This window comes from Ovis canadensis, chromosome 11 (assembly GCF_042477335.2).
Source record: "Ovis canadensis isolate MfBH-ARS-UI-01 breed Bighorn chromosome 11, ARS-UI_OviCan_v2, whole genome shotgun sequence".
NCBI lineage: Eukaryota > Metazoa > Chordata > Mammalia > Artiodactyla > Bovidae > Ovis > Ovis canadensis.
The window spans coordinates 26,074,256-26,101,006 of record NC_091255.1 but is presented as its reverse complement, the minus strand read 5'-3'; the positions used below and the strand labels follow the sequence as shown (position 1 = coordinate 26,101,006).

Genomic DNA, 26,751 nt, shown 5'->3' with positions numbered 1-26,751 from the left:
ACATTAGGTGGTGTATATATGGGCTTCCCTGGGGGCTCAGATGGCAAAGAATCTGCGTTTATGTGTGTCAGCGTTAATCTCTCAGTTTGCCCCACCCTCCACTGCCCCCTCACGTCCAGATGTCTGCACTCTATGCCTGCATCTCTGTTCCTGCCTTGCCGATAGATTCATCTGTACTGTTTTTCTAGATTCCACATATATGCATTAATATACAGTATTTTTCTCTTTCTGATTTCACTCTGTATGACAGAGCCTGGGTCCATCCACGCCACTATAAATGACCCGATTTTGTTCCTTTTCATGGCTAAGTAGTATTCCATTGTATAGACATATATACCTCATCTTCTTTATCCATTCATCTGTTGATGTATATTTAGGCTGCTTCCATATCCTGGCTATTGTAAGCGGTGCCGCAATGAACATTAGGGTACACATGTCTGCTTGAATTATGGTTTTTTCAGGGTGTATGTCCAGGAGTGGGGTTGCTGGGTCATACGGTAGTTCTGTTTTTTGGTTTCCATACTGTTCTCCACAGTGGCTGTATCAATTTACATTCCCACCAACAGTGCAAGAGGCTTCCCTTTTCTCCACACCCTCTCCAACATTTATTTACTGTTTCCAGATTTTCTGATGATTGCCACTCTGACCAGTATAAGGAGATACCTCACTGCAGTTCTGATTTGTATTTCTCTCATGATAAGTGATGTCGAGCATCTTGTGTTGGCCATTTGTATATCTTCTTTGGAAAAATGTCTATTTAGGTCTTTTGCCCACTTTTTGATTGGGTTTTTTTTTTTTTTGACATTGAGCTGCATGAGCTGTTTGTATATTTTGGAGATTAATCCTTTGATGGGGGCATTGTAAAGCAGGCAGATCAGGTAGGAGAAACGCCTGTGGTTGTTAAGGCAGAAACAGGGCAAGTTTGCGAGATGCTTCAGAGCGAGAATTTGGTGACTGACCAGACCTAGACGATAACAGGGAGCGTCTCCTGCGTTCCCAGGTGTCAGCGAGTGAGTTTGAATTTGGACAATGTTGAGTTTTGCTTCCTCTGGAAAATGATCCTAAGGGTTTCTCTGCATGCCATGAAGACTTACTCGGGAACATATGCCCTACTGCTCTCTCTCGCTTAAAGGAACATGTGATCATGAGGCAGATCAGATGTCAAAACTGTTTTCCCAGACCTGTTCTGTAAGCGAATTCTATTATAAAATAGGTATTAACAATATTACCCTGGTGCTGTGCTATATTAAGTAAACAAGCCTCGAATTTTGACAATTGGTGTTGAAACAGCACGTGTGGTGGCCTGTTACTCTCACCCACCTGATGCTCTTTACCATGTCCAACTTAAAGGATTGGTTTATTTGGCTGTGCTGGGTCTTAGCTGCGGCTCATGGGGGCTTTTAGTCGCAGCACATGAACTAACTCTCAGTTGTGGCCTGTGGGATCTAGTTCCCTGACCAGGGGTTGGGCCCCCTGCACTGGGAGCGCAGAGTCTTAGCCACTGGGTCACCAGGGAAGTCCTACTTTTTATCCAGTGGTCTTCTTTTTGATACTTATCCCACCACTCTTTTTAGGAATTTTTATCTGAACATGCCCAAACCTCAAAAGCAGCACTCCTAGGAGCAACGATGCCAATTATAAAGGTGGAGTAGCGGGGGAAAGGAAAAGAAAGGCCTAAGTCTTGCTTTGCAAATAAAAGGTCACATTCTCTAGAATTGTGGTGACTATAGGAAGCCGGAAACTGGTCACTGGCCAATGACAATTGGCACGTTATGGTTTACTGAACAGTTAAGTTCAAGTCCCCATATAGGGGCGGTTTGCATATCAGACTACTTGTTGAACCTGGAAAAAGTAACTTCTCGTGGATGATAACCAGTCCTTTGGAATTTGGGCTATAACACCCCAGAAGTCTGACATTCCAGCTGGCGACAGCAGCAGGGAAGAGACAGGTACTTCCAGCTTCCGTGTATTTCTAGTAATGTTGCTTAATCAAGATAGGACACAATAGGCCTGATGGAGAGAACAGGCCTTTGGAATCTGCCAGTCTAGGATGTGAATCCAGCTGTATGGCTTTGGGCGATCTCATATCCTTTGACGCTTGGCTTCCTGAACTGGGATAATTAACTGTGGGAATGGTTTCTTCTAAAGGGTTCTGGTGAGAATTAAAGGAGAAAATATACATTGACACTGTGGCTAGGGTGATGCCCAGCTCAGAATAAGTGCCCTTTGAACATCTGTTATGAAGTCAAGTGTTTTTTAAAAATTATTTATTATTTATTTGGCTAGTTGCAGCACGTGGGATCTTTCGTTGTTGTGTGTGGGCTTAGTTGCCCTGCAGCATGTGGGATCTTACTTCTCTGACCAGGGATTGAACCCAAAGGTGGATTCTTAACCACTGGGCCACCAGCAATGTCCCATTAAAAAAAAATTTTTTTTATTATTGGGCTGCATGAAGTCTTGGTTGCAGCATACAGGCTCTTTAGTTGCAGCATGTGGGATCTAGTTCCCTGCTTAGGGATCAAACCCAGGCCCCCTGCATTGGGAGTGTGGAGTCTTAGCCACTGAACCACCAGGGAAGTCCCTGAGTCAAGTGCTCTAATGATGGAGGTTCTTATGTTTAGAATGTTGGTTAAACAATTGATACAGGGGCTGGAAGGACCCTTGTTCTTGGACCTCAAGGCCTCTTCACTGGACCACAGATGGCCCTTTAGGAATCAACTATGCTACTTCCTACCTAGGGCCGTATTGGTGAAAAAGCTTATCAATTCCAGAAGGCCCTTTTCACTTGTTCTCGAGTATTTTACAATCCCACCTCAGCTGACAAAAGATACTTTCTTCTTGGGGGTGGATGACACAGTTCCTTTTATGCATTTTCCACCTCACTCTCACTAAGCCTCGCAGCCCATCCAGGCAACCGTAATCCACAGTGTGGAATATCTGATTAGGTAGCACATAGCTGGGGATTCTGTTGTAAGGGGAATTCAACAGGGTTAAAACAGAAGCCACTACCTCATGAACCAACCCAGAACAGTGAGATGAAAAGAAACAAACTGCCCACTTTCTACCACCTGTTTGAGAACAGAAGGGTTTGTGCTCAGTTATGCCAGCTTAAAAAAAAGAAAAATGTACCCAGACTCGCTGTGGTCCCGAAGCCTTTACCACTTGAATGCTTTGGATGGAAGACCCACCTGTGCTCCAACAGACCCTTTCATGCTGGTAATAACAGAGGCAGCCCAGGTCCTTCCATCAGTATGTCCTGCACACATCTTAACAGCCCTGCTTTTCCTCTTCTGCATGTGCTATTTTAAGCTAGAACATAATGCATCCATTTTCAGACTCTTACTCAATGCCACTGCTACAGAACTGAGAACTCGGTAATTTTGTCGGGTGGTGCAGAACAATATTCCAACAGATGAAACGTCCCCTGCAGCCCGACTTCCCCATCCCTGGGATGTGGCATCTATTTCTGGCTCTATGATGAGAGGGGAGCCAGTGGCGGTGGTCCAGGCCTGCTCGCCTGGGCATCCCACATCACAGAAACCATTCGCTGTGTTGCCGCTGCTGGGAGATACATCAAAAGCCCCGTTTGGGTCTCGAGACCATTCAACTGCTCTCTTGGTTTTTAAGTTCCCAGAAATGGGTTGTTTGGATCCTGGCTGGAGCTTGCTGGCTGGGAAAGCCAGTGTGGGTTCGCTTAGACCACATTTGTGCTTTTTTCCTTGTTACCCTGAAGAATTTCTCTCCACCATCACTAATTTGATTGAAGTGCCCGAGACTAACCCTTAAGACTAACCCTGCCCATCCCGGTCTCCCAAGAGATTTCAAGGCAAAGTGTCCCCATGTGCCTTCTTGCCAAATTTGCCTTGACCTTGGGGGCAGACACACTACTAGTGGAAAGTCAGTTGCCTCGGATACGCCCGTGGGCAGTTTAGGCAGATTTTCTTTTTGTTGTGTGTTGACAGCTTTCATGGCTTCTAACACAGGCCTTATTTACTGCCTGCTGAGTTACCTGGGACAGACAGTGGGGCAATCTGCTGCTACGCCTGCTGGCTCGTAATGGGTTAGTCACATTTTCCAGAGATCTACTCTTCCTACCTGGCTGGTATAAACGGGCAGCGCCCCTCCCACCCAGCCCTCCAGATTCTGCTCATTTTAGCACCTATCAATTAAAAAATGGCACAAATTAGACTGAGTGAGCGCATAAGTGATTCTACTGAAAACCGAGTAACAATAATAAGTCGACATCACGGTGTTCGGTCTAAAGAACAAACTCATAGCATCCAGTGATTCAGCCATCCCTCATGGGGACCTTGAATTACTGGCTCAACTTCATCAGCATAAAAACAAACCAAATATGCTCTTCCTCTGGGGCTGGAAGTCAGACACCCTGAGCAATATTTAGGTCACTGCTGCCTGGGCAAGTCTGAAAAATGGTTCATGCCCTGATTAGACAGTTACAGATTTCTTTTAAACGACTGTCAAAGGAGTGGACCTGTGGGCTTTTTAAGGCAAAGAGAGGTTCTGTGAACAGTGGTGAAACAACCGGAAGTGGGCTACAGTCAGTCATCTCTTTGTTCAGCCCAAAGTGCACCAGCATCAGCTTGACAGCTGAAATCGAATCTCTGGGTTTGGTGAGTGTAAGTGTTCCTGCCTCTTCTTGCCTGCATTTCTGGGGTCCCACAGAGCCACAAGTGATTGAGCACGTGAATCGTCAGTCCTTGCTCCAAGAGGCTCTGATCAGCTAGCCTGCTTGTGGGCCCCTGGACGTTGGTGTTTTTCTCCGTTTTTATTGATTTCTGGCTGTGCAGGGCCTTCATTCCTGTGGAAGGCGTTCTCTAGTTGTGGCGAGCAGGGGCTACTCTCCACCTTGCAGTGTGCTGGCTTCTCTTGCTGCGGAGCATGGCCTCCAGGGCACACGGACTTCAGTAGTTGTGGGGCACAGACTCAGTTGCCCCCTGGCATGTGGGATCTTCACGAGCCAGGGATCGAACCTGGGTCCTCTGTGTTGGCATGTGGATTCTTAACTGCTGGACCACCAGGGAAGTCCTGGATGTTGGTGTCTTAAGGCCCTGGGTGGTTTTCCTGCACGCCCCTGCCTCAGAGCACCACCACCTCATCTTCCTTGGGAAGCACCGGGAGAAGGGCGGCCTGGCCTTGCCTTGGGTCAGGGCTTCAGTCACCTGCTCAGGGCTGGCTTGGGAAATGACAGAGTTCCCCTCATTTATGATTTAACTGATTCATCAAGCTTTTTATTATGAGAAGTTTCAGACATATTCCAGATACACAAGAATTATTTAGGACAGCCTCCTAGAGGTACTTTGTGCAGGGAAGATGGAGCCTCTGGAGGGTCACTAAGCTCACAAGAGATGATGGAGATGGGACCCCTCCTGGTACCCCGGGCTCACCCTCTGGACAGCCTCAGTCCCCATCACTGACAGCACCTCTTTCTGGCCCACTTCTCAACTCTTTCTTTATTCAACAGATGTGTACTAAATCCTGCCTGTGTGCTGGCCCCTGAAGATAAGGGATGTACGTGAAAGATAGGTGCTGTTCCTTCCCTCACCAAGCTTATAGTCTGGTGTGGAGACGTACATAAACAAGAATCACCCACTCATCACTGTTTATCCCTAATCCTGGGAAGCGCTCTGAATGTAAAAAGTGCAGAATGCTTTGGAATCACATGGTGGGACCCTACTCTGGTCTCATCTACTCTTGGGGGAATTAGGGAAGACTTCCCTAGTAGTACTCACAGTCTCACGGTGTATCAGTGCAGGCATTGTTCTGTGTACAGGCAGCCGATATATACATATCCATACATATCACTGAGGGCTGACTTGAAAGCAAAACCCTTGCCTTTAACCACCTGAAAGGCACACTTTTCAGTTCAGATGTGGGAATGATAGTGAAGGTGTGTGATGGAAGCAAGATGGTACTGGAGTGCCACTGACTCTCAACCCTGGTGAGAGTGGCCCAAGGTTTCTGGCTGTTAATCAGGGTCTTGTCATTTACATGTTAGGTGTGACCTTCAGAACATGGGAAAAGTCATTCCAAAATATCCCGTTAAACCCAATACCTAACTATCTATTGGATACAGGTGGTGTCTAGAAAATTCTTTTTTTCTTTTTTTTCTTAACAAATTTGGTTAGACCATGGTGTGTCCTTCTTACGGACACTCCAATAGCGTAGCACCAATCTTTTCTTTTTCCCTTGAAGACGAGGGCGTCAGTTGCATCATGAGCCAGTCTGACATTTCCAGCCAGTGCCATTCCCGGCTGCTATGTTGCCTCAAGACAGAGGGACAACAGAAGGGTTCTGGGCTGGGGATCCTTACTATGCCTCAGCACCCTTCCTTATCAGCTTATGTGGATGCTAACGGCACCCCCCAACCCCAGTCAAGAGTTCATCTTCTGGAAGCCCTGGTAATTCTGCTCTGGGGAGCAAAACCGCATCTAGACAGGAGTTATTTGAGGCCTAGGGGGGTGAGGCAAGTGCGTTTCCATGACGGTGAGATTCAGTCCCTCTGGGGAGCGGTGGGGTGGGGGCCCGGGGCGGTCCTCTCCTGCCAGGGTGACCACAGCGGGCCACGGGCCGGGCCAGACAGACAGACCACGAGCTGAAGGGCATCCATTCAGGTGCGGGAAAAACAGCAGTTTCTGTTCTCTTCGTCCTCTTTTGAAAAGGCTAGTGAGGCATTAAGGTCCCCGGTAATAACAGACGGTTCCGGGCCTGTCTATGCCGCCGGGTGAGGGGAGCTGCCGGCTTGATCAGGCACCTGCGGGGGGCGCTGAGTCCAGGGGTCCCTAACCTGCGGCTGTTCCGGGAGGGCTGGGGCCAGGGAGCGTGGGGGCAGGGCAGAAGGGGGAGGGGAGGCAGGACAGAAAGGGGGAGGGAAAAGGCAGACGAAGGGAAGAGGGGAGACGGGGGGGCGGCGTGGGGGGAAGGAGGATGCGGGGAGCTAGCGAGACAAAGGGAATCTGCACCGCCGGGTGGGCTGCGGCGGGGGAGGCGGCGGCCCGGCTGCCGCTTTTAGCTCCGCCGCTCCCGCGGTCGCCATGGCAACGCGGGCTTAGCGATTCCATCTGACATTAAAATGCCGCCGCCTGCCCAGGGCGGGTTGGGTGGGGGGGGGGTGGTGGGGTGTGTGTGTGTGTGTGTTTGTGTGCGCGCGCGCGTGCTGGGGCCAGTGGGTGGAAAATGTGCGCGCGCGTGCACACACACACACACACACACACACACACGCCCACCCGCCGAGGGCCCAGGCGGCGCGGGGTCCCCTTTTAGCTGTAGCTATACGCATCATTTACCGTGCCCCCACCCTCCCATCCGCCCTCCCTCCTTCCGGCTGTTTTTGTTTGTTTGTTTGTTTTTCTAGAGAAGGTGATGATTTGGAGCTTAGATCATCTGCTGGCATATTGGTGAGCTCACCGGACTGCCGAAAGGGAATGGGAATGGGGATTTGGGTTAGAAGGGCGTGTGACTGGCCTAGGACAAAAAGCATCAAGAAACGGAATATCTGGGCAAACAGGCTTGCTTTCTTTCTTGCCTTCACTTATTTATTTATTTTTTAAACCAGGGCTATGAATTAGCTAGAAATAGTTGAAGGGGAGGAGGATGGGCTACCGTGAAGATAGGGGTGAAATAGGATTAGTGGAAACCCTGAAGACCCAGGCCCACGGGAACCACCCTGCAGCAATCTGCCACATGTGACAATTTTCCTGCTCCAGAAAAAGAAAATCAATCTGTACTTTTTTTTTTTTTGGCACTTGAAATTCCACCCTATGGTATTCTCTCTCAAACTGTATTTCAACACAAACAGGGAAAAGCTCATGAAACTGTAACCTGAGGTCAGAAATTGGCCTTAATCATTTTGGCAACTGCTGAGCCCACCATGGACTCGCCACACCCCAGACAAGGGCGATGCCCTGGCCACTGGCACACGGGACCATCTGCAGAGAAGGCTTCCCAACACCAGCCTTCTGCGTGTGACAGGGACCAGGCCCAGAAGCATCCGGGAAGCCCCGCCATGAAGGCAAACAAAGACCCACGGGTGTGGCTGGGAAGGTTTGGAAAACTCAGCAAAGTGTGGGCAGGGACATATGGCTTCTTATCCACCAGGTGAAGTCTCCCCTGTATGACACATCTTGCCTGGGTTTGGAGCATGACACTTGGTGAGAAAATAAGGATGCTGATTAATAACAGGCATGTGACAGGCTGGCGTGGGCTGGCAGGAGCTGGCTCCCAGCCACTCTGCGATTCCCAGGAACGAGAGGGCACCACCATCTCCAGCTGAACAGAGCGCCCCTTCCTGACCTACAGACCTGGGTCCGTGTATCTGGACAGGCACTGTGTCTATTCCAAGAGTCCTCAGTACTTGGTGATAATCTTAGATGCCGCTCTTGGTATCCCAGGGTAGGGTAGGGGACTTCTCAACCAGATCTTGCCACAGCCAGGACAGAAACATCGTGAATAAAAATAGTAAATGCAGACTGCGATCATTCCTGCATCCCAGAATTCTGAGATGACTATCGTCAAAGATGGGGGCAAAGCTCATCTTCCAGGCAGGTGGAGAATAAACAGGGGACGGAAGGACTAAGAAGCTGAGAACACAGAGTGGGGAATGAGCCCCCTTGGCTCAGTAAGGCCTACTGACAACGCAGCATTCAGAGGACTGCCCAAAAAGACCAAATTCTAGAGCTGGGGCCTTGAGAGGGGCTCTGACCTTGAGGGCTGCTTAAGCAGGGAGACATCTAGAATATTCCAGCCAGAAGGCTATTTATTTCCTCCAGACCTCTCCCTTAGAGACAGATGGGCCGTGCCTCCCCCTAGTGTTACAGCATCCTGACGGTGGAGAAGTTCTTCCAAACCATGACAACCAACCTACTCCTTAGAAACACACCTAAAATAGGGATGCGAAGGCCCAGGCGGTGCACGCCGTTTCTGCAGTCTAAAAGGAGTGCTCTGCTGGCGGACGTTAGAGCAGTCTCCCTTTAGAGGCCGACTCTGTGTGATAAAGGCCCACAGGTTCCCACGCAATCATCAGCAAACTGCAAAGAACTCTGAGGAAGTTAAAGGAAGAGGAATTTTCACAGCCTCCTATAAGTTGCTCCTTTGCTCAGTGGCTGGTGCTTCCAGGAGTATTAAGTATTAAATACAGATACTAGTGAAATGAACGACCAATAATTTTAAATGATTTGGGAGAACCTTAATCGGCTGAGACGTGGCTCGTGATTGCTTCTTTGTCCTCGAATTCTAACCAGCCAGCCCGGATTAACTATATCGCAGTTTCCCTGAACTGTTTCACATATTCATAATGTGGTAACCCTCTACTTGCCATCCCAATTCCCATCTCACCACAGGAGGCCTGTTGTTGTCTCCTATTCATGAGTGGAAAGCACTGGATTCAGGGCTAGAAAACCTCTGGATCAAAAGTCGGTGCCTCATTGATGATCAGAATAAAGGAATTCTGCCCCAAACCACTCTAATCTCTTGAAGCCCTTCTTATTTTTTTAGATGCTTCTTAAGATGAGTTAGAGCATTACAGTGCTTGGAAGGGATAATGCTGGGTAAATGCATTAGGAAGATGAGACATACCGTTTGCTAAACAGAGCAGAGTCCTGAGGAAAGGCATACAGAACAAGTACCACGTGATGTAAGATGGGGCGAGACGGGAGCGGGACGGGATGAACTGGTACAAAGGGCACTGGGGTATGAAGCCAAGGGGCAGGGTGAGGACACCAGTGACGGGAGACCAAGGGAAAGCTAGAGCAGAGGTGGAGAGGTCCCAAAGCCAAGACTGATTTATCCTAGACTTTTGAGGAGGGCCAACTCCACCCGTGTCTTCCACTGAGTTACATCATCCTGCTCATCCATCCCCTTATGATCCGAGTCCCCAGACCTCTTGACAAGGATGTGCTCTCACACCACGTCCCCTGCATCCCCGCCATTTATAAGACAGAGGACTAAAGCTGCAGAAGACAGAGGGCCTGAGGGCTTGCTAGTGGCCAGGATGAGAAGGAAAGAAGAGAGATGAGGGCATGGACAGACAGGAGGGGTGAGAGGAAAGACAATGGGGGGTATTCAGTACAGGAGTAGCCCTTCATTAGACTCTTACAGCTTCATTTTCCGGATAAGGAGCTGGGCCCAAAGAGGCCGTGAACTGGGTGAGATCACTTAGTAGGTGGCGGCGGAAGTGAAACTGACACCTAGACGTCAGGTTTCCAACTTGGCGTCCATTCATCTACTTTAAGAGAGGCAAGGAAAGGGCAGAAATACCAAGTCTCACCAATAAAGAAAGCGCACAATGCAAATGCAAAACAGAAAAAGTCTTCACAGGAAATTGAGAAGATCCTAAAAATCGGTCCATTTCGTCTTTGTGACAAAACAGTAAAACCGGAGGCAGTGAACTAAAGCAGCGGTCCTCGTCCTTCGGACTGGTTTCGTGGAAGACAGTTTCCCCATGGGTGCAGGGAGGAGGGTTTCGGGATGATTCAGGGCCACTGTATTTACTGTGCACTTTATTTCTAGTCTAATGCTGCCGCTGATCTGACAGGAAATCCTCGGCCCAGAGGCTGGGGAACTGAACTATTCAGAGGACCAGTTCTTCAGTGAGTCTGGTGGGAACGAATAACTACTCCACTGACAGGTCGCGTGCCTGGGGGCAAACTTCTAAACCTGTCCAGCCCTCAGTTTCCTCCATCATGAGATGGGGAGAAGAGTGGTATCACCCCGCATGTAGATTTTTGTGAAGATCAAAAAATCGTGATCAGTGGCCAAGAACTTTCTCAGCAGTGCACGGAGCATAAACGCTCCATAAGGGTTACTATTATTATGAAGACCACGGAGCTAACACAACCAGGGCCAACTTCATTTTTTCTTACCAGAAAAGTGCAGTAAAAAATATTTATGGGTGGTTTCTCTGCATGGAAAAGCATATCTATTTTCTTTGAGTAAATGAGTATCTATATCTTTTTGAATTTCCCACGATAAAAAAAAAGCATCCTTTTGCTTCTGTCTCTGGTGAAGCGTGCTTCCTTCTGATGTCACCTTACTCTTTCCTCCACTGGTGAGAAAGTCCCAGTCTCAGTTTCACAACTGAAAAAAAAGGGTTGCTTCTTAGCAGAGCCGCACAAGCTCTCTCAACGCTACCGGGGGCCCGAGGTGGAGGATGGGAATGAGGAGGAAGTTACTTATCTGTGCATTCATTACTTTCATTTTCCATAGGAAGTCCCCTGGACTAGAGCTGAGATTAGCAAGCCTCAGTCTGAAAGGGTTCGGGGCAGGACGGCAGGGGTGGGGGAGCCATATGTTTTTCACCATCTGTGAAGTGGGTACCACAATGTTCAACGCACTGATCTGGAAGGGAAATGGCAAGGTCCTCAGGGTCTAAGAGTGTTACTTCAACCACTCAGGTGATAACTCTTCTGACCACTGATCCAGTGGCCCAAAGACAAACCTCCCCTCTCTCCCCTTCCCCTTCCCCCTGTGGATTTCTCGGGCTAGCTCATTTAGAGACCTGACTCCTGAGGGTTTTACATTCCTGGTTATTTTTAGCCTCATTGAGTCAAAACTGTTCGAACGTGGTCACCACATGGCATGCAGCTGGGGAGAGCAGCTGCCGTGGGTGGATTTCCAGTCAGTGTTACTTGAATTTCTCGTCAGGTGCTCTCTAAAATTCCCTGTGTCTTTTTCAGGTGATCTCGAGAACTCCCCCACCAACCCCCTGGAGTTGTAGGTGTGACGCCTGAGCTGTGTGCATCACTATCTTAGCACCTGCTCCAGGTGAGTGTTGAATCCAGAACCCTGCTAGAAGGGAAGCTGTAGTTCAGCTTCCAGGACTGAAATTTCTCTGCCCCAGAACTCTGGGGTCTCGGATGAGAGACAGGGTGGTGGGCTCTGGTTCTGACAGTTTCCTTAAGCCCACCCCTCCCCCAGCTTTCCAATTTGAGAAATGGGGGCCGTGGTCTCTTGGGGGTCTCAGGAAGAAAGCGGGGAGGATGAGGCAGCTTGCTGGGCCGGGAGGAGCCTGCTTTCAGTGATAGCCACTGAAACGTACAGGAGGCTGGGTTATTCAGCTGCACTGGACACATGCTTCTGCCTGCTTCTCACGCTCTCTTCTCCACCTCCTCCCACCCCCGTGCTTACCTCCCTGTCTCTGGGTCAGGCAGCTACTCGTCTCTTAGCCCACCCACATACACCCCTCTGCCGTGGCGCTTTTGGCTTCAGGCCTTTTGTACACACTGTTCCCACCTGGAAGGCCCTTGGTCCGTTTTCCAGACCAGCTTCTTTTTTTCAAAACCGTATCTATTCACTTGGCTGCCTTGGGTCTTAGCTGCGGCATGCGGGATCTTCGTTGTGGTGTGTGCCTTACTCTAGTTGCGTGCACCGGCTCTCGCGGGCTCAGCAGTTGTGGTACTCGGGCTTAGTTGCCCCACAGCATGTGGGATCTTAGTTCCCCGACCAGGGACGAAACCTCCGTTCCCTGCCTTGGAAGGCGGACTCTTAACCACTGGACCACCCAGGGAAATCCCCAGACCAACTTCTATTTGTCATTTGCGTCTCGACATCAGCATATCTTTTGGGAGTCTTCTCCGATCCTTCAAGGCAGGGTTGTCTCTCTATGTACTTAAACTGTTAGACTGTAATCGTCTGTTTCCTCATCCAGTACACGCCGCCCCCGCCCCCCGCCCGCACTCACCACCCCGGCCCCGTTAGACTGCAATCTCCTAGGTAGGGTCAGGGTCTGGTTTACTGCTGCTGTGTCTCCACTTCCCAGCCCAGTGTCTGGCCCAGCACATAGTAGGAGCTCTGTTAAGTATTTGCTGAATAATATTTCAGACTCATCAAAAACTGCCTCTTTTTTTTCTCCCCTCCTGTTTATTTTTTTAGATCGTATCAAACTCTTTGTTCCTCAAATCAAGTTCTCTAACCCTATCTATTCAAATGAAATCCTTTGTTGGTTCTGAGTTTGAAAAAATAAAAACCTTCAAATGTATTTATGGGGATGAAATGTGATGCTGTCGACGCCTGGGTAGTGTCTGTGTCTGAGGGAAACACATCAAGGGAAAGTGGAAATGTGGGCTGGGTAATTGGTAGGAGCTAGAAACTTTGCCTGGGTCTCCTCATCATTCTTTCATGAAGCCTTCTTTTTTTGTGGGCTGGTAAGTTTGGAGCCCTATTTTCAAGGCATGGTTCTTGACAGGGAGATACCACAGGTTTTCAACCAAAAAAACAAAAAACACAAAACTCCCCAAAACAGCTCTGACTGATCACGTGGAACTGTTTTCCGTTCCTTTCAAGAGCATCCTTACAGTGGAGAGGCAGTGTTCTCCCAAATACAGTCCCCACGAAGGTCTCCTCTCCTCCCCGCCCCACCCTTCTGCTCCCAGCAGATAGGAACCGACGCCAGGGGCAGCGATTATCAACAGGACCACACAGCTTCTCTACGACGACTTTTCACAGTACTGGTTTTCATCCTTCCACAATGGCTGTCTTTCCCCAGCCCTCACCATCAAATGATAATTTTTACGAAGCAGTATACACGGTCTTTATGGCAACAGCGCACGACTCTTGGAACCGCAACACAGGATTTGGCATGGGATTCAACTTTTTGCCTGCAAAAAGGCCATAGGAACAAGACTTCCATGCAAACGTAGGGCTTCAGAATGACACTAGTGGCATCTGCGGCTGTGTCTGGTGTCACCAGATCCGCCCTGCATGCTGGTGAGATAACTGCTGGCAGAGGCCCACCACCGCAGGGAGGGCCCGTGGGCTCTCGGAGGGGTGTGGGCAAGATGGGTGGGGCCTGGGTATCTAGTCTGTCGAGATACTGCCAGGCACCGTGGACCAGGAGCCACAGATCTGCTTCTTACCCTCACTGACTTGACATTCTAGAGATGCCCCGGCAGACAGGCAGAGGCAAGACGTTTTCCTGCACAAGATGAATCCAAGCAAAAGCGAAACAGCTTGGTTCTCACGGCATCAAATCTGACCTGTTGGGGGGTCTTCCCCAGTTTAAGGCGTGTGCCTGTCCTGCCCCACCAGCCAGTGGTTTAGGGGAAGAGGGTGGCCTGATAGGAGGAAATGTTTAATGTCTTCTGCCCTCTGGAGGGCTGGCAGCAAGACACCCACGGCCCTGTGGCTACTGCAGGTGGCAGAAAGTAAGAAGACAGAAGGCACAGGGTGGTCTGGGAAGCTGGTCTCCTCAGCTTCAGGAGGAAGTTGAAAGGCAAGGTGGTGAACCCTGTAGAACCTGGCGCAGGGGTGTGGGAATTATGGGGGTGGGCAGGAGGGCAAGCCGAAGGATGGCTCCGCAAAAGATATCCACACCCCGACCCCTGGGACCTGTGAATGTTACATTATATGGCAAAACAAGGACACTACAGCTGTGATTACATAAGGCTCCTGAGATGGGGAGAGTATCCTGAATTATCCAGGTGGATTTTAAAAGCAATCACAAGTGTTCTTTTTTAAGATTTTTTTTTTTTTGACGGGGACCATTTTAAAAGTCTTTGCTGAATTTGTTATAATATTGTTTCTGTTCTATATTTTTGGCCACGAGGCATGTGGGATCTTGGCTCCCCGACCAGGGATTGAACCTGCACCCCTGGAAGGCAAAGTCTTAACCCCTGGACTGCCGGGGAAATCCCACAAGCGTTCTTTTAAGGGGGAGGCAGGGGGAGATTTGACATGGACAGGAGAGAAGGCGATGTGACCGGGGAGGCAGAGACAAATGTGCTCAGATGCTCAGTCATGTCAGACTCTTTGCGACCCTATGGACTGTAGTCTGCCAGGCTCCTCTTTGTCCATGGGGTTGTCCCAGCAAGAAAGTGGAGTGGGTTGCCATTTCCTCCTTCAGGGGATCTTCCTGACCCAGAGATTGAACCTGTTTCTCTTGCATCTCCTTCATTAGCAGGTGGGTTCTTTACTGCCAGCACCACCTGGGAAACCCCAGAGACTGGAATGATGTGGCCACAAACCAAGGGATGCTGGCAGCCCCAGAAGCTGGAGGAGGCAAGGAGCGGATTCTTCCTTAGAGTCTCTGGGAGGAGCACAATCCTGCTGACCCTCTAAGTTTGGGTCAGAATTGTATCAGTGATACTAATTTTGCACTGCTGGCCGGCAGCACTTGGGAAAACGCATTTCTGCTGTTTAAGCCACCAAGTCTATGGTTATTTATCAAAGCAGCAAGGAGAAGCTAAGCTACAGTCTAGGTAATATGCCATTTGATGAGACTTCTGACTCTTCCAACAAGCATTATAGGGTGGGGCCAGTAGAGAGAACAACAAGCATGTCACAGTATTATATTCACTACGTGGAGCCTGTATCAGAATTCTGAACAAACACACCTCTCTCCTGGATTTGAATGAGCAACTGCTTGTATCTAGCTTTGTGGTGTTACACTATCTCTAGAGTTAATTCACTGCAAACTGGAACAGGCAGCTGCCAGCTGAAAAAAAGTGTGAGACCATCTCCGCCAGCTTAGTCGGGGAGGGCCGGGAAGGCATCACAGATGCACGATGGAGACATGAGGGGAAGCCAAAGGCAGTGAGGAGAGGCTTCCCTTTGAAGTGCAAGCATCCTGGACAGAAGGGAGAAGATCATGCCCCCCAGAACAAGGGAAAGGAGGTCCTGCCTGCAGCTCTGAGAAGGTGCTTCCTCAGGAAGAATAAGGGGAAAAGGCAGGCCTGACCCTTTTTCTGTTCTGTCCCCAAACTCTTCCCTAGGGATATATTATCCTCCTAGGTGAGTGAGTTATTTATCATTTTATTTTACTGGAGTATAATTGCTTTATAATGTATCAGTTTCTACTGCACAACAGAGTGAACCAGCCATGTGTACACCTACATCCCCTCCCTCTTGAGCCTCCCTTCCACCCCACCCCCCATCCTGCTCCTCTAGGTCATCACAGGGCACTGAGCTGAGTCGGTGATTTAGTTTTAAAAAGAGGACTACAGGGTATCGACCACTGGGTGTGCTGTGTGGATGCGGCCAGCCCTGGTGGTGGGTGGGCGGGATCTTTGGGCTGCTGTGGCATTTGGGGTAGGGTGGGTGGCTGCCATTCAGCTTAAGGAACAGCTTCTGGCTTAGGAGGTTAAGGCATTTCTGTGGTCCCACCTAGGGAAAACGAAGGGGCGTGGGAGGTGAGAGAAGGCCACTCTCTCCGTGGTCTGAGCAGCGATGCCAGAAGCTCTCCTATGAGAGCTGCTCCAGGCCGCAGAGGAGGCCCTGTGTAGACTTCCCACGGCTCAACAGGCGTGGGGACCAGTCCCCTCACTGTGACTGGTCCCATAGGCCCAGGCTCCCGGCTATACCAACACTTGAACAACAATATGTTCAACACTTGACTCAGTGCCACTTACTAAGCAAGCAGTGTCCACAGCATTAGAGGAGGTTGCATACAGGTTTGCAGGGAAGGAACAGCGGACCCTTGAACAACACGTGTTTGAACTGCGCAGGTCCACTTATACATGGATTATTTTCCAAAGAAAATACGGCAGGACTATACCATCTGAGACTGGTTGAATCGTGGATACAGAGGAACAAAGTATATGGAAGGCCGACTGTAAGTTACACCCACCTGGATTTTTGACTGTGTGGAGGGTTGTACCCCAGCCCTATGTTGTTGAAGGGCCAGCTGTAGATAGCACAGTTTCTATTCTCCAGGCAGAAACAAATACAAATAAGAAGAGCCAAACCAGGGACTTCCCTGGTGGTCCAGTAGCTAAGGGGGCTTCCCTGGTGGCTCAGACAGTCAAGAACTGGCCTGCAATACAGGAGACCTGGCTTCAATCCTTGGGTTTGGAAGCTCCCCTGGAGGAGGAAATGACAACCCACTCCAGTATTCTTGCCTGGAGAATTCCATGCATAGAGGAGCCTGGTGGGCTATGGTCCATAGGGTGGTAAAGAGTCCAACATGACTGAGCGACTAATGCTTCCATGTTCACTTTCACTTCCAGTGGGTAAGACTCTGTGATCCCTGGTCAGAGAACTAGATCCCACATGCTGCAATTAAGAGCTTGCGTGCTGCAACTAAGACTCAGCACAGCCAAGTGAAAAAAGAAAAAAAGCCAAACCAAGCAAAGACGCAGGTGACACGTCTTACAGCACTGAACCCAGCAGAAACTAGCAAAGGGGCCAGAGGATCTGTGCTCGTCGAGCCCTCAGTTCTATGCCTCTGTGATCTTGGGGTTTAAGTCTTTGAGTCCATCTGCAAAGTAGATTTAACGTAATTACCAATGGCTTGGCTTATTTAAACAATTGAACGAGATAATGTATGAGAAAGCACTCTTAAAGCTACAGCGATTGTGCCTCAAGATACAATATACAGCATAAGGAAATATAAAAACTTACACTCTGAGGGGTAGAAAAAAATACAGACTGTTAGCTTAATTCCAAGAATATAATAATTTCATTATGACTCATCAGGATACTCTGGGACAACAATGAGACACATTATTCAAGAGAAAAGACCATCTTGATATTAAGTACAGCCAACATTGATTTTTGTCTGCCTCCTTCTAGAGAACTGATTCACCCCAACACCAGCCACAGGCAGAGTTGCCCATGCCAGGACCACACACTCCAGCCTCAGGGCTGGAGCCTGAGCAGAGGTCATGTGATTCAGGGTGGACCAATCAGAGGCGTTTTCATAGATTTTGAAGCAGGAAAGATTTTCCCTTCCTTTCAGGTTGCTCTGCTGGCACAATACAAGCCTGCCACTGCCCATGGCCACGATGTCCCCTGTGTGGAAGAAGCCTGTAGTAAGACAGAATGAGGCCAACACACAGAGACTCTGGGGAGGAGAGCAAGTCTGATTATGGGCAAGAAAAAGGGTCTTGCTTCAAGTGCTTAAGCGCCCAGGGTCCTACAACTCTGTGAGTTCCTTTCAGGATATTCGATTTTGGGTTTAAAACAGCTGCTTCATCTGAAAGAGTTCTAATCTATAGAGCAAGCTCATACAGACATATTAAATAAACCTTGATGAAGGGCGAGTAAGAATGTTGGAGAAAGATTCTACAAAGGTCATTGCTTCTCCTGAAACACATGAGTTCAGCTCACCATTTGGAGATATCAATCCCCAGTTTTGTAAACCTGGCTCAGCACTAACAACCTCCTGTATTAATCAAACAAAAAGGCCATGTGCATGCACCATGATGAATACCAGGAGACGCATTCAATGAGGGTCGGGCTAGATCATTCTAACACCTGACGAGCATGACCAGCATGGGAAGTGGATTCAAAATATACACAGGAAACAACGCTGAAAGGTGGACAAGAATGACTGGGACAACATTTCAACTAGAACATTAACTACCACTTATTATTTTCCATGCTGTTTGCTTACTGAACAGGAAAAATTCATGTTTCAACTGCAGCATCAGGAATCACAACCTTGTACTATCTTCAAGGTCACTAGATGGAAAGCTTACATTTGCTCTTAATGGCCATATCATTATGTGGCTGCAAAACGTCATCACCAAAGAACCGATCTGCTGTGGCATGGTATCTAATCCATCATGCTCCTGTAGCGTAAGAAGACTCTCAAAGCCCTGCCCTGCACCATCCCTGGCTCCATTATGAGAGTTCCATGGACAACTTCCGGCTTAAGCCTGGAGAAGGCAGTTCTTGGAAACAAGTATCATAGACAAGGAATGATAAAAATGTGAATCTTTCTTGGAATCCCTTTCTGATCTCCATCTTTTTTCTTTCAACCAGACAGGATCTGTCTTCTCTGGAACCTCTACACAACTTTATTATTTTCAAATTTTATTTTAATTAACTAATTTTTTGGTTGCACTGTGCAGCATGTGAGATCTTAGCTCCCCAGCCAGGGATCAAACCCATGCTCCCTGCAGTGGAAGCACAGCATCTTAACCACTGGACCGCTAAGAAGTCCCAACACAAGTTTATATCTGCTACTAACAGGGCCTACTCAATGACAAATTTAGAAATTAGGAGTGTTTGTAGCAGATGGAACAGTATGGTGGTGACCTATGGCCTTAAAAGAGGCACCCATGGTAGGGAATTTGGATCTAAGAAGCATCATGAGAAACGCTGGACTGGAAGAAACACAAGCTGGAATCAAGATTGCTGGGAGAAATATCAATAACCTCAGATATGCAGATGACACCACCCTTATGGCAGAAAGTGAAGAGGAACTAAAAAGTCTCTTGATGAAAGTGAAAGAGGAGAGCAAAAAAGTTGGCTTAAAGCTCAACATTCAGAAAACGAAGATCATGGCATCCGGTCCTATCACTTCATGGGGAATATGGGGAAACAGCAGAAACACTGTCAGACTTTATTTTCTTGGGCTCCAAAATCACTGCAGATGGTGACTGCAGCCATGAAATTAAAAGACGCTTACTCCTTGGAAGAAAAGTTATGACCAACCTAGATAGCATATTCAAAAGCAGAGACATTACTTTGCCGACTAAGGTCCGTCTAGTCAAGGCTATGGTTTTTCCTATGGTCATGTATGGATGTGAGAGTTGGACTGTGAAGAAGGCTGAGCGCCAAAGAATTAATGCTTTTGAACTGGTGTTGGAGAGTCCCTTGGACTGCAAGGAGGTCCAACCAGTCCATTCTGAAGGAGATCAGCCCTGGGATTTCTTTGGAAGCAATGATGCTAAAGCTGAAACTCCGGTACTTTGGCCACCTCATGCGAAGAGTTGACTCATTGGAAAAGACTCTGATGCTGGGAGGGATTGGGGGCAGGAGGAGAAGGGGACAACAGAGGATGAGATGGCTGGATGGCATCACGGACTCGATGGACGTGAGTCTGAGTGAACTCTGGGAGTTGGTGATGGACAGGGAGGCCTGGCGTGCTGCGATTCATGGGGTCGCAAAGAGTCGGACACGGCTGAGCGACTGAACTGAACTGAAGAAGCATAGATGGGGGAATAGTCAAAGTCCAAGAAAAACAGCACAGGGTAGAGTAGTGGTTGGTGGTTTAGTCACTAAGTTGTGTTAGACTCCTGAGACCCCATAAACTGTAGCCTGCCAAGCTCCTCTGTCCATGGGATTTTCCAGGGAAGAATACTGTAGTGGTTTGCCATTTCCTTCTTCAGTGGATCTTCCTGATCCAGGAATCGAACCTGGGTCTCCTGCACTGCAGGCAGATTCTTTACTGACTGAGCTATGAGGGAAGCCCCATGGGGTAGATGGTCTTACTAAAAATTCTATGTGCACCTTAGAGTATGTAGAAGCTGGTGTATCCATTCTGCCACAGCAGGGCTGAGACCCTCTGCTTCCATTGTTGGAGGTAAAATAATTCTGTACCTTTACCCACATTAAGGGTATTTTTGCATGGTGGCACTAAATGAGAGCTCAGTTGGTAAAGAATCTGCCTGCAGTGCAGGAAACCCTGGCTCAATTCCTGGGTCGGGAAGATCCTGGAGAAGGGATAGGCTACCTACTCCAGTATTCCTGGGCTTCCCTTGCGGCTCAGCTGGTAAAGAATCCGCCTGCAATTCAGAAGACTTGGGTTCAATCCCTAGGTTGGGAAGATCCCCTGGAGAAAGGAAAGGCTACCCCCTCCAGTATTCTGGCCTGGAGGATTCCATGGACTACAGTCTGTGGGGTTGCAAACAGTCAGACACGACTGAACAACCTTCACTAAATGAAGGAGAGATCCTCTTTAAGAAACCAGACTTCACAATGGCACCTTGCTTCCTCAGGTTTTCCAGGCCAGGTCAGTAAATCCAGTCAATAGTTGGTTTTCTCCCTTTGTTCCTGTCCCTCAACATCCCTGAAGTGCCTGACGTGGTGGCCTTCGAATACTCTCTCACATGGCCTCTGTGGTGCAGCATGTTCTCATCTTCCTGTTCTTTTTTTTCCCCCTAATATTTATTGCTGGGAGAAATATCAATAACCTCAGATATGCAGATGACACCACCCTTATGGCAGAAAGTGAAGAGAAACTAAAAAGCCTCTTGATGAAAGTGAAAGAGGAGAGTGAAAAAGTTGGCTTAAAGCTCAACATTCAGAAAACGAAGATCATGGCATCTGGTCCCATCAGTTCATGGGAAATAGATGGGGAAACAGTGTCAGACTTTATTTTTGGGGGGTTCCAAAATCACTGCAGATGGTGATTGCAGCCATGAAATTAAAAGACGCTTACTCCTTGGAATGAAAGTTATGACCAACCTAGATAGCATATTCAAAAGCAGAGATATTACTTTGCCAACAAAGGTCCGTCTAGTCAAGCCTATGGTTTTTCCAGTAGTCATGTATGGATGTGAGAGTTGGACTGTGAAGAAAGCTGGGCACTGAAGAATTGATGCTTTTGAACTGCGGTGTTGGAGAAAACTCTTGAGAGTCCCTTGGACTGCAAGGAGATCCAACCAGTCCATTCTGAAGGAGATCAGTCCTGGGTATTCTTTGGAAGGAATGATGATAAAGCTGAATCTCCAATACTTTGGCCACCTCATGCGAAGAGTTGACTCATTGGAAAAGACTCTGATGCTGGGAGGGATTGGGGGCAGGAGGAGAAGGGGACGACAGAGGATGAGATGGCTGGATGGCATCACGGACTCCATGACGCGTGTTTGAGTGAACTCCAGGAGTTGGTGATGGACAGGGAGGCCTGGCGTGCTGCAATTCATGGGGCTGCAAAGAGTCGGACACGACTGAGCAACTGAACTGAACTGAATATTTATTCATTTGGTTGTGCTGGGTCTTAGTTGAGGCATGTGGGATCTTTAGTTGCAGCATGTGAACTCTTGGTTTCGGCATGTGGGATCTAATTCCCTGACCCGCGATTGAGTCCAGGCTCCTAGCATGAGAGGGGGGAGTCTTAGCTACGGGACCAGGGGCAAGTCCCTTGTCTTCCTGCTCTTTAACCTCCTCCTTGTTCCCACCTCTCCTCTCTTCCTCCATCCACATGGCTTCATTTTTTTCTATATGGTGATAGCTCCCAGATCTACACCTCTAGCCCATTTGAACCCCAAGCCTTAGAGTCAGCTTCCTATAGGGTATCTCCCCTTGGATGGGAGGCAGTTGGTTTATTGTATACCCACCCACCTGAGAAGCCTGTAGATGCTCCCAGACTCCATACTCACTCTCTCATGCCGCAGCCATCCGTCACCGTGTCCTGTATGTTTTACCTTTTAATTTCTTTCAAATCTGCCTCTGTCCTTTCACCCCTATTTCCACTTCACTGCCCACACTTTCATAGCATCTCACCCAAATCACTGTGACAGCTTCCTTCCCGGTCTCCCTGCCTCCCCTCCAGATGAATGATCCTACAGAGATATAAACATGTAAGTTACAAATATGATCTCTGGCTTGAAGCTCTCCTTGAGTCCTCACTACCCTCAGGGACAAGTTCAAACTGTTTCTGGTGTCTCTCCGATCTGCTTACCTCTCCCGTCAGGGCTCCTCACTCGCTCCCGTGCTTCCTGGGTTCTAGCCCTACTCAACTATTTCCAGATCTTCTCTAGTCCTGCTCAGTGTTCCTAGCTTTCACTCGCCTCTCTCTTTGCTAGAAAATACTCTTTCCTCATCACCCCTTCCATATTCCAAGATAATCCTAAGGAAATCATCTGAAATGCCAACATGTTTCTACTGTGGGATACTCATCACAAAGTACAATAAAACATCTTGAAAACTACCAAAATGCCAACAAAAACAGCCTTAAAATGACTGAGGTTTTGTGTATATTAAAAGAGAAAACCAAATTATGAAAGTTGCTTTCCGTCACAACTTCATAGATATTAAAATAGCAACAGTATTTATTTCTGCATGGCAAAATCACTGGTGATTTTAATGTTCTTCTTCAGACTTTTCTATATATTATTTTTAAAAAACTTACCCATCTACATGCAATAATTACTTTCATAATGAGGAAAAACCAGTAATTTTTTAGAGAGGGACATCCCTGAGCATGTAATAGGAGGGTGGTGGTGATTGTTTTTCAATCACTAAGTCATGTCTGACTCTTCATGACCCCGTGGACTGCAGCACGCCAGGCTCCTCTGTCCTCCACTCCCTCCCAGAGTTTGCTCAAATTCATGTCCAAATAGGAGGGTAGAAGTAGACCATGAAGATTCTATTTCTCAAGGGAGAAGTGCTTTATATGGGAAGTTTAAATCCTGAACTGGGATGATATGTAGAAGATTGTGAATGAGTTCTATAATAATCTGTTGCAAAGGGTGAAGTGAAAAAACAGCTGAAGAGGGTGTGTGTGGGGGCAGTTTCTGCTCCCATGACAAATGCTAGGGCTAAGATTAACTCATCTCTGGGATGCATGTTTCCATCACTGAATAAATCCCTCCACTCTCTCCTCTTAAACCCCCCGTCGATATGGGCATATGTTTTGGTGTGGCTGAACCAGCAGAAGGGCCCCAAGAACTGAGTGAGCAAAATACGGTTAGCTCACAGCCCCTCAGCTGCTGTGCTTCAGTCAGCAGGGAGCAACAGGTGGTATCCTTGCCAATCTGTGCGTCCAGCTATGAACAGAGAATGGAAAGTTAACACAGAAACGTTTTGTTCTCCAGAAAAATGAAAATCATTCGGATAAGTCTGTACAGCTGTATCCAGTGGGCAATTGAGTGCTGGCCTGAGAATATTATATATAAAGGGAGTTTCCCACCTAGTCAGGCATGTATGCTATTTCCATTAAAGGTTCTTTTCTGTCTTAATTAAATCTGGAGTTAGAAGAGTACTAGAAGCATAAACAGAGTTAGAAGAGAATGGTGTGCTTTGGGAAAATGAGATGAAACTCTTAGCTTACACGAAAACGTCACCTTAAAGCACAGAACTGAAAACACAGCATCTCTGGCTCACTTAAGTATAACTGCTGATTAAATTTTCACTTAATGACCTAGTAGGGAGCATTTGTCGCAAGGCATGTATTAAATAATGAAGGAATCAAGCAAATAACTGAAAAACATACTTTTGAAACAGTTCAACCTTTAGGAAGAGAGAGAAACAATATAATATTTACAGGAAACCCAGTAATATTTAAATAAAATCTTTGAGAATCGACAAGTGTGTTCCCTGCAGAAACAAGTCTATAGCAACAAGAGGGAGAATGGCCAATTTCTTATGAATCACCCTGTTCCTACGAAGAGTGTGTGTCCTTAAAGACACAGAGGATGGTAAGAGACAAGAGAGCAGAGAAGAGTTACAAGTTTCCCAGCCACAGACTCTGATTCTGTTATTTTCTAAGTCTGGAAAAAAGAAAACCAGCATGAAATCACAAGTCAAATCTTGATGAGCACAACAAAAGAAGACCGTACTGTATTAGGCCATTTAAAACTCCAAATTGAGTTTTATTTTTATAGCTGGATAAAGTGAGTGGATGCTTATTGGTTTAGATATTAAAATGAACCACAAATATGGCTATTAGGGTTAAGTGAGTGATGAATCTACATCCTGGCTTAATTTCCCAGATTTTCAAATGGATAATTCTAAAGGCAATGCCAATTTATTAGTTTCTCAGAATTAGCTTTGAGTTGGAAAAAAAGATAGTATGAATAAGAACATATTATTATGCAGTATACATTTCATTTTTTTATTTATTTTTTACTTTACAATACTGTATTGGTTTTGCCATACATTGATATGAATCCGCCACAGGTGTTGGGAACTCATGTACATTTCATTTTAAAGTTTGAATTGTTTCTTGGAATCAGACCTGGGTCTGATCTGTAGAATTTTTCAGCTGACAACCTTTGTTCTGTGTGCTTATTCGCTCAGTCGTGTTCGACTCTTTGTGACCCCCTGGACTGTGGCCCGCCAGGCTCTTTTGTCCATGGGGATTCTCCAGGCAAGAACTCTGGAGCGGGTCGCCATGCCCTCCTCCAGGGAATCTTGACAGCCTTAAACACTGGCAATATTCCAACAATTGTTACTGACTTCTTTTTTAAGCTTCATTACCCAGGATTTCATTTTGGTGGTTTGAAAAAAAAAAAAAGTCTGATGAATCGGATCCTTTCACAGTTAGAAATCGAAGGGTTCACACTTCTTGACAGCAGGAAGTGGAGGTTGGGAAGAATTCTATTTTTGGAGTTGAAAGGCCACCTTTGACCCAGAAATGAGTGGTTTCATGAAAGATGTTCCTCTGTTCTGTCTTACTTGATTTACCCAAGGAATGGAGAAATGCTTAAGAGTGTAACTTCATCAGACTTGTTTCCTCCCAGTGCCCTAAGACAACCCTATTCAGTTCAGTTCAGTTCAATCGCTCAGTTGTGTCCGACTCTTTGCAACCCCATGAATCGCAGCATGCCAGGCCTCCCTGTCCATCACTAACTCCCGGAGTTCACTCAGACTCACGTCCACCAAGTCCGTGATGCCATCCAGCCATCTCATCCTCTGTCGTCCCCTTCTCCTCCTGCCCCCAATCCTTCCCAGCATCAGAGTCTTTTCAAATGAGTCAACTCTTCGCATGAGGCGGCCAAAGTAATGGAGTTTCAGCTTTAGCATCATTGCTTCCAAAGAAATCCCAGGGCTGATCTCCTTCAGAATGGACTGGTTGGATCTCCTTGCAATCCAAGGGACTCTCAAGAGTCTTCTCCAACACCGCAGTTCAAAAGCATCAATTCTTCAGTGCTCAGCCTTCTTCACAGTCCAACTCTCACATCCATACATGACCACAGGAGAAACCATAGCCTTGACTAGACGGACCTTAGCCGGCAAAGTAATGTCTCTGCTTTTGAATATGCTATCTAGGTTGGTCATAACTTTTCTTCCCGTACCTAAAGAATTTTAGATTTTCAGGTGTTTAACTTAGTCTTATGTGATCCATGACACAATCATTTAACTTTATGTTATTCAAAACCTTCCAAGTTGAAATCTTAACTCTTTTTCTAAGATGTGAAGATTTATTCTTCATCTAGATCAGGGGATAAGAGATGAACAGTCTGAACCAAGGATTGATCATTAAGAAGCAAAGGGATCCTGGAGAAAGAAATGAATCCACAGAGAAGGAAAATGTATCCTAGTATACTGCTCGGCTCTGAAGGAAACAATGTTCATAAAGTTACAGTAATATACAGAGTAGTTATTGGTTTTCAGCTTTAGAGTCAATCACCAAAGTGTGAAACAATGTAAATATATTAACAATGTAAAGTTCTAGGTGCCTAGAAGTTCAAGCAAGACACATGTCTTCATTCCACATAGTGGTGTTAAGAGATAGGTCTGAAATTGATGGAGCATGAAAAAGAGATTCTTACATATTTTTGTATTTCACAGATTCTAAAAGCTCACATCTTTCCACCATTAATCTATTTTTATATAATTTTAATTATTTCCAGACTGTGCTGGGTCTTCACTGCTACATGCAGGCTTTCTTTAGTGGCGGTGAGTGGGGGCTGCTCTTTAGCTGAGGTGCCTGGGCTCCTCATTATGGGGGCATCTCTTGTGGTGGTCCAGGGTGTGTATCCTTCAGTAGTTGTGGTGAGTGGGCTCAGTAACCCCTCAGCATGTGGAATCTTCCTGAACCAGCGATCAAACCCCTGGCCCCTGGGTGGGCAAGCAGACTCTTAACCACCGCACCAGGAAAGTTCTAATATATTTGAAACTGGGATGCGCTTTACTCTTGAGAATATCTTATAATTGGCAGTGTTGTTTTCCTTAGTGGAACAGACAATAATGGCGCATCTTAGATTTGACAATGCAGTATCTTAAGTTGTAAAAAGTAACTAAAAGTAAACTAAAGATAATGAAAGGAAAAAAAAAAACTAATAATAATTGGGAGAGAGTGACCAAAGACAGCTAAATAAACCATCATCTCTTAGAATCAAAGGTTAA

At 47.2% G+C, this 26,751-nt stretch overlaps 1 protein-coding gene and 1 long non-coding RNA gene across 2 annotated transcripts in view; one reads left to right on the top strand and one right to left on the bottom strand.

Annotated features, from left to right (window-relative positions):
- Positions 1-26,751, bottom strand: part of MYO1D (myosin ID) — a 363,696-nt gene that overhangs the window by 17,758 nt on the left and 319,187 nt on the right. The window lies entirely within an intron of this gene.
- Positions 1,820-26,751, top strand: part of LOC138447241 (uncharacterized) — a 94,174-nt gene continuing 69,242 nt past the window's right edge. The window contains exons 1-2 of the long non-coding RNA XR_011259749.1: positions 1,820-1,949; positions 11,691-11,778. This is a non-coding gene — a long non-coding RNA (uncharacterized lncRNA). The remainder of the gene's footprint in view (positions 1,950-11,690; positions 11,779-26,751) is intronic.